We start from the raw sequence: 12367 nt of genomic DNA on the forward strand, positions 1-12367 counted from the left end.
CAGCAACCCTGCAAAACTCATATCAGCATTACTAAGGCTTTAAAACAAAACAGTTTTTTCAATGTTTTTATGTAAAAGCCCTATTTTCTGACCCCCATGCTAAAATGCCTATGTGACGAATATAATCTTTATCTGCTTAAGCACTTGTGGGCGCCCAGGAATGGACGGGTCAAGAGTTTTAGCTCTTTTTACTGGTCGTTTGATATAAAAGATAGCAGCAGTAGCAGCAGCAGCAGCCGCCTGCAGAGGAGGCGGAGGCTCGTGACTTGGATGCTGGCAGTTCAAATCCCTGGACTGGCTGACGAAAGCTGTGTAGGGAAGTAACACTGTGCTCTGCCTCAACAGCAACTGTCAAAGTGCTGTTGCACAGAGTCACCGAAGTCCCAACTGTTCGTTTACAACGGTGTAAGGCTGTGACAGTTTACCGGGCAGGTCCCACGTGTGAGTGCGCCGACTTCCTCCTCGCCACGGTTAAATTAGTGGTTTTGATCAAGTGGAGGTTTGGAGAGACGGTCAAAGCTGATAGATAAAACTTAAAGGTACCATCCCAGGCGCCTCATTTTTGGCAAAATTTTAGAAATGTGAGTATATTTGGTCAAAGTATTAGACAGTAATCGATTACATAAGTAATTTGACATATCAATGACGAGATTTGGTCGTCTGTGTGAGGAGCAGGGGCCAAACTCTGTCCTACCAATCAAATTAGTCTCATATTAGTCAGTGAAACTGCCAAATCATGCAACCGCCATTAACGTTTACGTTTGTGTCGCGGACTCGTGGTGCCACAGAGACGAGAGCTGTGACACCGGGTCCGAGGCTCTGATCGCAGGTTTGGTTTCTAACATCACAATTAGTCCTAAGCCGTTTAATGACGGTAAAAATGAAGCATAAGGTAAATAATATCCTGCATAGTTCTTCTGCTCTGTGCTACTCCGATCAGAGCAGCGTCCCCAGCAACGGTCTGGTTAACGGTTTTGGTGATTCCTGATTGGACGGAGGGGGTGGGTGCTTAAGCCCAGCCACCTGGGATGGAAACTTTAAGTGTGTGTCTGTGTGTGAGAGTTCAAATAAATTTGTAAACTTTCTTTGAAACAGACTCTTATTCTGAAATTTTAAATGATTTCAGGTTTGATGGATTTTCAGGTGTGGAAACAATCTCACCTTGAAGTTCATTTCGTCAATGCTCTGTGATCATAGAACACCAGTACGGAAACACCAACCCAACTATTTAATGGACATTTTTTTGCCCTATTTGTTTTTCTCGATCCCCTCTAGGAAACTAAAATAGTGAAATTACTCTGTAATCTCTATCTTCTGACCGTCCTTTGAAAGATGGAGGCTTGACAGACTCTTCCATTGATTGATGTTTTGATCACAACACAAAAAACCTCTTGATGCCAGTGCAACATTTTGTAAATTTGAGAAACTGAACATGTTTCTGACGCAGTTTTAAAGTAAAAGAAAAAGAAAAGAAAAATTATTTTGAGATGCTAAACGCCAGTTCACATATATTTGTATATTTTGTGGCCATAATTGGACAGAAGAAATGTATATGTTTGAGATCATTAGAAACTGTCACCAATATACAGCTTCTCCACAGCTGAGCACTGTAAAAACACTAGAAAACTTAACTTTTTTTAACGGTTTTGTTTTTATAGTTTTATAACTCATTCATATAAAACAGCACCAAAATGCTGTAAACATCGAACTTCGCCACATGGTCTGCTGATGTTTTTCATATCTGAACTTCATGGCCTCAACTCCCCCCGACTACCTGCCCCCCTCCCCCTCGTCCCCACCTCCTGTACAATAAAGTCAAACACGATTCCCCATTACAGTTGACAGACAGACAGTAGGCACAAAGTTTAAAATAAAGATCTTAAAGGGAATAAAAGCTTCGCAGTCAATGGTGAGGGAATTGTTAAGGATAATACAAAGGAGTGGGATTTCTGGTGCATTTGTCTGCGAGGGATATCCCAGCCAAAGTTTCTCTATACATCAAAGGGCTGCTGCAAATAAAAGCACACTTGTCAGGGGCGAACAAACTGCCTCCTTTGTGCCTTGTACCAGCCAAATTCAGACACACAAAGCCTTTGGATGTACAACACTGCAAAGAAGACATACTATTCACATGCCATGCTTTGCTCTCTGGTGGTTTGCTGTGTGCTTTTGTCTGCCCTGACCAGAACAGATATATAATATCACTGGATCAAAATCCTTTCAGTCCCTTTTACTCCCTGTTAAAGACTCCCGTTACACTCCCTCCCCCCATACACTCCACTATTCTTTCTTTTCTTAAACAAAGTAAACTTGATGCAGCCAGATAACACTTGCAGCCCTCAGGCCTAATGCCCAAAAATGAGTCTCAGGTTCATTCAGGTTTTTTTTTGTTGTTGTTGTTGGACTGGACACGTTTCACTGTTGCCTCAGGAAATTATTGTCTGTTTTTTTCCATTTCTGTCCACATCTGTCACCTGCGTCTTTTACATGCCTCTGAAATAAATCACTCGGTTAGAAAGTTTCTCTGTGCCAAGCAAAAAATATGGAGAAAGTTGTTTCACCGCCCGCACATTGACATGACTCACAATTAAACACTCACATACGCACGCACACACACCTGAATCACATACGACTCTGCTGCTTCTTATCAGAAACTAAAACAAACAAAAAAAGTAGTTTTTTCTGTGTGAAGTCTCGCAAATATTAAAGTAATAATTCATCTATTTAAAACAGGTCTGCAGCTAATAGTTATTTGATAATCAGTTAATCTGTTGATTATTTTTTCATGTCATTGTCAGTGATACCGTTAGATTGCTTGATTTTCAGTGAACAATCACACAAAACACTGAAAAGATTCAAATACACAGAGAAACTGGAACCTGTTCATTTTGGTCAATTAAACAATCAATCCCTGGTAAGAATCTCTGTTAGGATTGGTCTGTTGATCAACCGATCATCTAATCGTTAGACACTTATTATGCTCATTATTGCGGCTGTATAAAAGCCTTGATGTTGATTTTGTACTCTGATAATAATTTCTACTGAGTGTAACATCAAATAAATTGAATTGTATCGTCCAAAGCCTGTCTAGTAAAACTACTTTGATTTCAGACTTTTCTCTGAACTTTACTTATTGGTTTTCAGGCCACCACGGATTAGTCAAAATAAATCTGCGAAGGGAGCTCACAACAGAGTTTCCGTTTAGTCATGAAGCGAATTTGAATCAAGTTACAATCAACTGGATTGACGCAAATAAACTGAGCTAGTGCTGACAGGGGAGGTGGTGGTGGCATCCAGGAAAACATTAGAAACAACCTGATCATGTTCTTCCTCTCCAGAAGCCAAACAGACCATGCAAATTAAATGTTATAATGATATGTCTGAGCTAGTTTGGAAAAGGTGTGTCCAAAAAACAAAACAAAAATGAAACGCAATTTTATGCAATTACTTCAAAAAGTGTCTGTGATTAACTTGACATCTATTACACAACTATTGACAATTTGCTCCATGATCATCATAATCAGACTTTTGGAAACATTTGTGAATCATTGTTGACACCTTAGTGACACATAATCTGACTCATAATACATTTGCTTTGGTTTTTGGGGATTTCTTATCAAGGAGAACAACTCATGCAACAGAGCACTGTTCATCCATGCATCACATGTCAACTACATATCACGGGAGAAATTAGCCCTTTTCAATCACTGTCATGTGTGTGTGGTTGTGAAATCATAGCCTTAATTCACTGGGTTTTAATGACATTACGTGCTATTTTTGCTTGATTTCCTCTAAAAGGCAACACACACACACACCTGAGCTCACTCCGAGGCACCATGGCACACCATGGCCACTGCTTCACTCTGCCTTAAGAGATTTCAGTGTGTTGAATAAAGCAAGTCTCTGAGTAAATGCAATGACTCATCACCAGGGTCATTTGCCTTTCACTGCAAATGAGTGTGGGTGTCTGACTAACTTGCAGTTATAAGCTGGATATTGTTTTTTAATCATTGGAGAGAGAGAGAGATGGAGAGAGACCTAGTGTTTGTGTACAGTATGTATGAAAGGAAAGCGTGTGAGAGCATGTGTATGTGTGTCTGTGTCTGTGTGTGTGTGTGTGTGTGTAAAGCGGTGTACAGTTTGTATGCCAGAGAGACAAAGACTGAGGGCCACATTTAAAAGGTTTGAGACGCATTGTGCGCCCGGAGCCACGCGTTATTTATCAAACCGGTGCTCCGGCCTGGAAGTGCTGTTTCCTGTCATCTGACGGAGAAGCCCTCTGTGTGTCAGCGGTGAAGTACGCCTCGCTCCCACATGCATCTGAGGGAGAGGCGTGCAAAGTGGGAGGAGATACGAGTGTGGTTATTTGTGCTTTCTGACTGATTTCTTAAAGTTCACACACACTTGAGGAGTGTGATGATGATTTTTAGTGGGATTTTCTTCATCTATAGAAAGCTGGTGCAAATTTTTTTTTTTTTTGCAGGTTAAAGGCTAAGGTAGGCAGGAGGAAAATTTAATTAAGCTCCATCTGCAGAAATCCAGCCCACATATAGCTACTATGATATCCATGGTAACACTATTTGAAAGGGTGTGTATGAGGCTGCCATCACACTGCCATGAAAACTGACATTATCATTAATTGAACTTCACGGTTGTTTAAGATTGTTGTCATTAAGACTTTTTTAAAAAAAATTGATAATCCTGTCGATTTTTGCTTGTCAATTGCTTCATCTTCTGGCACCAAGATGTGGCCTTTTGCTGGACACGGTGGTGATGGTGGTGGTGGTTTGTTGCCAAGAGCTTCGGTCATCATTGTGTTACAAGATAAGAGGTTACAATATGCTACTCCATCCTCTGTAAACAGGGGCAGGCATAACAAGAGGGGATGGGATGCAGCTAGCTGGAGTTTTACTGCTGGTAAACAGCTGTCAACTTTATTATTAAATGACATTAGGGGGAATACCATGCATATCATAGGGAAAAAAAGAAAGGAAAAACAAATGCGTATACAGTTCTTTGTGGCTCCATAGGGAACTGCACAAAGTCTGTTTCACCTGATTTAGCATTGGTTGGGTCATGACAAGTTTGAAAATGTAAGAAATTCTGATTTTTTAAAACATAATATTTGATGTTTTTGGTTATTTTTACTTGCAACGATCTGATGAACCAGTCTAGTGAAAAGTGATTTTATTAAGTGAGCATACGTAAATGCAGGTGCTCATTTTACCACAGCTAACTGGTCAACTAAACAATAAAGTGGTGACGACAGGATGGATGATCCATAAGCTTATAAAATCCTTCACTCTTGTAGATGTTTTCAAGATTGTACTCACAAGGATGATGTACGATGACATCGGTCTTTTCAGGGAGTGTTGCAAATCACAATAAGCTGTTGTTTACGTTCAAGTCTGGTAGCATCTGTAGTAAATATCTGAAGGGAAAAGGAAAATGTCAGGTGATGATGTAGTGGATACATAAGTCAACTTAATTTTGGGTGTTAGAGCCTTAAAGAGTTTGCAGACAGGATACAGTGTTCTCGATGTCTGGTCCTTGGCCAGAGCACTGATTGGCCGATCAGAGTTTTCCCAAAATTGTGGTGGGAAACGTCTGATATGTGCTTAGGTTGCTATCAACAAAGATGTATCTTCTCAGAGGTAAGAAACAAGCGTTGACCTTAACCATGCGGTTGTTACTGAAACCATGAAAACAATGGTCCCTCAAACACTTAACTACACAATGATCTTAAGCCACATTGCAAACTTTAACCTAACTGTGATAAAGCCATTTTTGTGCCAATACTTGCATTACTGAACCTTAGAGGGGAACTATACAAGTCCAGTTGCTTTTTCGCTGTTTTGGTAGCTTTTTTTCTCCTACGGCGCTCCCTCTTCACTTCCGGGTGTCATATTTTCAATCCCTATAGTCGTAGGAGTAGGTTTGTTACCTTAAATTGTCGGTGCAAGCGATTTTTAGTACGGCCGAGCCGCGAGCTTCTCAGAGCTACGCTACGGAGGGTAATGGGATTTCTTGGTTTCCTTCATCAAATACATACAGAGTTGTTTTCGAGGCAAATGCAGAGACTGCTTGCCAAAAAACTGCTCCCGACGGGAACGTGCATCAGTGGTTTTGCATGAATTTACCTCAAAAACAACTCTGTCTCGTAGCGTTTCGTTATTATCTCATAGCGTGGTGAATGTGCAGGTCACAACTTGTCCACCAGAGTGTTTTGGAGTTGTTGGATTGTGTATTTGATGAGTTTGATGAGGGAAACAAAGAAATCCCATTAGCCTCCGTAGCGTAGCTCTGAGCAGCTCGCCGCTCTGCTCCGCCGTTCTAAAAACAGCTTGCACCGAAAATTAAAGGTAACAAACCTACTGCTATGACTATAGGGATTATGCCAATGGCTCAATTTGCCAAAATGTTGAACTATCCCTTTAAAAAATGTAAAAATTTGGCACAAATGTCAATTTGGACTCAAGAATTGATTAGATTCTGGTAGTCAGAAGTCAACTTTCTGTGGTTAAACGTCAATGATATTGTAGTCTCGTGCGCCAGACCCTCCTCCAGAGAAGAAGGGTCTGGCTGGTCCGCCTATGATTCTGCGATTGGAGAAAAAACGCTCCGGCCGTTTGGAATTCTTTCAACCAGTCGCAATTGTTGTGGTTGGCGCCGTAGCAATGGTGCGCTTGCAAAATATTGCCGATTGGAAACTGGATTTGGGACCGCGGCGTAACGACGGTCGGCAACCGTTGACGGATGTTTATTCTTTTGTTCAGTTCATGACACGGATGTATAATAGATCCATGGTTCCTGTTGTTGTTTGTTGATGTTTTCCCTTTGCCAGGCGGACTGTGAAAGCTGCAGCACGGAGGCGGGACTTCCGCCGGGTGGCTCGTTCCGACCAATCAGAGGCTAATCGCAGCAACACACTTCCGTCAGGCCAGACTAATGATATTGTGACATCATAACGTTCAACAAAAATGGCGGAGAGGTTCTGGTGTTAAGACAGGTGTTTTAGAGTTGATCTCTAACCGAATCAGCTGAAAGAGCAGTACAGTCTATATAATATAATGCAGATGATTATTAGAAATGACGGCTACAACATACTCATATTGTTGTATTTCTGTATCAAGGAGACTTTTGCCTCTGTGAAGACAAACTTCCAAAAAAAATGTTGAAATTAGTGTTGAAAAACAGCAATGCATCTTGCAGCTCTTACTCAGGAGCTGTGTTACCTGAGGTGACCAAACTATTTGTACATACTAATAAGGACCATAAAGGTGTTAAGTTTAACTTTCCTAACAGGCACACAGCACAACAAACAGGAGAGTGATGCAGATGTGAATCAAGCACAGTCTGTACACACCCACACAGTCCTGAGAGGAGGTCTAATCAGGCAAAACAAGTGTGTGGGTGTAACATGGATGAGTAGTGGCTCCAACTTTATTTGAAACAGGACAGACTGGGCTTGAATTAAAAGTCCTTCAGTTGTAGAATTAAAAGGATGTCGGGACGGATAAAGACTTTAAGAGGCTACACTTTTCCACACAAGTTCAGCCTTTTTTTTTCTAATATCAGCTTCTTCTGGTGAATCTAAACAACAGGCACACAAGTACATGGGACATAGATTATTGGGGCAGGTGAAATCTTTAAAAACTTAGTGGGTGTTTCGCCAATACACCGCCTGACAGATGTGGCACTGCACTGAGATTTGTCTTGATTTTCATGAAGGTCAGTCCAACTACGGTGGAGAAACCTCAGAGACTTCGAAGGCATGCGGACAAATCTAGAGTTTGCTTTTGGGTAAAATTACCTTTACCATTTGCTCTGTCTCGTTTTCTAACGTTCACAATCTCTAAATGATTAGTTGCCGGCCAGGTCCCGGTGTCACATTTGTGAGTCGAGTAACAGTAAATCATTCGCCCACGTTCGACCTAATCCCAAGTTTGACAACATACGTATGCTGTTGTTGTAACGTTAGCTATAATAGCAGCAGAGTTGTAAGTATCGCTTTCTGCAGCTGGTCTGCTCTCCGTGGGAAACCGTGCCGCCTCCAGTTTGTCGTCTGGTTGTTTAATCTGTATTGCGTTATTTATCCGTGCAATGTGCAAAAAGGTTTTAAAGCCACAAAGGCATAAAAACAAAAGTTAGCTATCAGAGTGGATTTTGTTTGGTTGGGTGCATGATTGAAAATGCTATGCTAACTAATGTCACCGTTGTTGTTAGCTTAGCATCAACCCTTCTATATCAGTCTGTATCTGACCAACAAACTGTCTAGTTGTCACTCTGCACATCACTCGCTCATTAACCTTTTTATATTACGCGGTTTGTTTCACGTCTGCTGCTCTATACAACGTTCTGGATTCCACCACTGTGCAAATGCGCGGCCGAGATTTTGAGAGGCGGAGCTTATGGAGGGAGGGTGCGTTTGTTTTGCTGCTGAGTTCAAATATCAACTGTCTCTCTACCCGGCACTGCTTATATACTCTACCTTTAACCCTGTCTCCATGGCGATTGCTGCAATGGATGACAAATTTGCTGTCTCAATAAAACAAAATGACAGAAAAAAAAAATATATATATATATATAAAATTGTGGAGCCACGTTTGTTGTGTGTTTTAGTGACGTAGCTGCTACATGTGTTGAAATACACAGGGGGCTATTTTACACTGTGTGTCTTTCAGATGTAATATAACAGAAATGGTTTGTCAGAGTTTGTGTTCGCAGTCTGTGGGTTCAGACTTTAAGTCAGCACAGGACTTCAGTAGACTCTGCAAATCGTGAAATGTTTATTTGCAAGGCTACCTGACTGTACAGCTCATTCTCCTGAGGATGAGTCATCCACCGGCTACATACAGTACATTTGAGGTGGGCTTTGGATAAGCTCCTGGAGGAGAATGTAGAGGGGCAAAGAACACTGCTGAGCCATCACAGCTGTACTGATTTTCTGTCACATTGTTTCACAACAGGAGACATTACCTGGTAAAGGAAACTGTAAATCTCACCCATCCCCCGCTATAACCACTGCACAAGGTCCTGTCAACAGTCAGCTGTGTATTGATAAAGAGAGCCAGGCATTTGCATTGTTTCTGCCCAAAATATGATTAAAATGAAGAGGAGTAACAGCTGGGCAGAGAAATAAGATGGCAAACAAATATATAAATATTTGTGGTTGGCATCATGATATCTGATTATCATATCTGATTTCTCGCTCCTTCTGTATGTGAATGACCATATGAATCATATGATTATGATGTAAATAAATATGTATATTCACATACAATGTCCTTAATTGTTTGTTGTTAACTCAGATGATAACAGACAAAAATGAGCACTCTTTTTTTGCATTAAAAAAAACAAATAATAATGTAAAGCGTACCAGCATATTAATAAAATCTGATCTGTGAATCCTCAAAAATTATTGTCGCAAACTCAGTATTCACTTAATTAATCAGCTGTTTAGTCAATAAAATAGTATCAAAAGCATATTACTGTAACTTTTACCTCTTAAGAAGACTTACTGTCTAATTTGTTTTTAGAGGAAAACAAGAAGTGCCAAAACTGCATTTGTTAAAATGAAGCTCTCCTGCTCGGTAAACAACTAAAACCCACTAAATTATCAATACTATTGCCGTTTAATTTGCTGATGACTGACAAATCACAGAATTACCTAATCATTTCAGCACTAGTCTGTGTAAAAGTGTAAGCTATCACGGCTTACCTTATCCAGAATCACTATGTGTGGCCGCCTTTTGATCTGAAGGATCTTCCCCTATGGGCTCTAATGCAGTGATTTTATTTTATAGTTATGTGTCTATTCCTTTGCCTTGGGGCGATTCACTGGACACAAGTGAACGTGGTGTAGAAGACTTGTTGGTCCTGCTTTACATGCCAAATCCAGGGTGCATCCAAGGAATTTCCATAAACCCCATTTAAATATTTGCATTGAGCATCACGGGATGGGACGATGAGCAGAAGCAATGCTCATGAGCCTCGCTTATGATGTCACATTTTCGCCTGAAAAATTAAAATCTAGGTTTCTCCTTTCAATCTCCTCCATCTTTTATCCAACTCTTGTCTCTATTGAACTGAACTACCCACAAACGTAAAAAAAAAAATCTGAAATATTAATCCTCATTTTTCAGCATGTTTACATGTCAGTAAGCATTATCAGACGTTCACATCCATCTTCACACTTAATTTTTCAGGCTAACAGAGGAAAAACAAAAGCCAACAAATGACACCATTAGTGGCAAAAGGACAGACAGTGCTGGTTGTCAGCTCTCCACGAGTTATTCCACTGTGACATATTGCTTTAAGATATCAGGTCATCTAATTAGACAGGGGACGAAAAGTTCACAGCTGTGACGTGCTGCCTTGTGGGAGTCAGGAACATTGTAGGAGGGATCATATGCTTATACTGGTATGTGGTGGTCTGTGTCTCTCTTTAAAGGCTGTTTTCAAACACTGGGTTTACCAGAAAAAAAAGGCTCTGAATTTCATTTAGGTCAAGGTTTCTTGATTCAGAATTACAATAGAAGAATCATAACCAATTGCACCAGTGTGTGCGTGTGTTAGTGTGATGGTATCTGGGGGTGTGGCAGGTTAAATGTTGTAAACAAATAAGAAAATGATGCTATGTTTATTAGCACTCACCTGGGAGGTTTAGAAAACACTGTGAAGAGGATCATAAATGATTAGATGAAATAAAAAATAAAAATAAAAAAACATGACAGCTACATGTATGTATGTTGTAACATGATGACAAACTAAAAGTGCTCAGTCCTGAGGGTGAAATACAATTAAAGTCACTGTGATCTTTGTTTGACAATATAAAAATAGAGTTAACTTTGTGACGCATTTGCACAGAGGTGTTTTTTTTTTTTTTTTTTACTAACAAATCACAACACATAGCATGTAATGTCTCTCATGGAGGCAAGATAAAACAATGGGTCCGACATGATCTGAGATTCTACCTGCAGTTGCTAAGCAACACCCACCTCCAACCTCTCAATCTGTCCCATTGGTCAGCAGGAAAAACGCACAAGGCGCCCCATTGGCTAAGAGAGTTAATAAACTTTAGCCAAGACCTGCCTCCCTGTGTGCGCACACACACTCTCTCCCTCTCCCCTCCTCTCTCTCTCTCTCACACACACACACAATGAAGAGATTCTTGTGAATGAGAGCATGAGAGGGTGTCAGTGCTTGCGCAGTACAGTGCTGATATATGCATTGAGCTCCTGAGCTAAAAATAAAGATCACACTGAATGCTGTGCCACTGAAAGTTGCAAGACTGAATTCAAAGTGACAAGTCTAGTTCTCTCCAGACAGAGCAATGAGGTCCCACCCTCATCACAGACACATCCAGGAGGTATTCTGTGACATTTGTTTTTAGTATAGAGTTCTAATAAAAGCTTGTTCCCAGCACTTTTTTCCCCCCACATTTGATCCGGCTAAAAATGCATCACACAAGGAAAGCCGAAAATATTTTCTCAATTACGATTCAAGTTGGGTTTTTATGCCGTGACTCCACCTCGGCCTCATCTGATGAGCTCAAGGTCCCATTCACTGACATCAACAGTAATGTGTTACTGAATGGATATAATGATGGGTGATATTTAACACTATTATGTAGATGTTAATTACTTTAAGCTACCTGTTATATCTATTTTTGCTGCTTGTTTAGCTAATTTTGTTATACTGAGCTGTTTGTTATTTGTATTTTTTTTTAGCTAATGATTTACGAGTAAATCTTTAGTCATGAACTAACTGTTCAGTCATCTCTTTGCACAATTTATACTCATTATTTCTAGATTTGCTGCACTCTAAATCAAATGTGGCGTCTTAATACAACAGACTTTTGTTGGCAGGAAGTGCATGTATGAGATTATTGTAATTGGTGGATTACTTAAATACTGTAAACACTGAATCAATAACACTAACAATCCAAAATTAGTACTGTAGTACTGCATGTGGTAAAAAGTAACACTGGTTCTGTGAATGAATGCACGTTAATAAGTGACAGTTATGCAACTACGAAACTGAGATTCTTATATTGATTAAAAGATCATTATAGACTTATCTTTTTTTAATGTTTAACTGCCTTAAATACTTCATGTACAAAAAATTGAACTCTTGAACTTGATAAATCCCGAGTCTGTTATTGAAGAATGGTTGCTTTTTTCTTTTCTTTTTTATTATGACGAAACCAAGAAAGTTGTCTTTGTGAGTTCTGCTGTGAGTCACTCTCAGGTCAGTTCAATTTCTCTTGCTTTTGTACGTTTCCTCTTTCCTGAGTCTGTCCCATGTCACTTATTTATTGTGAGGATGTCTCATCATCCAAACCCCATTTATCGTTGGAACATAT

Source organism: Trachurus trachurus, assembly GCF_905171665.1.
Source record: "Trachurus trachurus genome assembly, chromosome: 3".
NCBI lineage: Eukaryota > Metazoa > Chordata > Actinopteri > Carangiformes > Carangidae > Trachurus > Trachurus trachurus.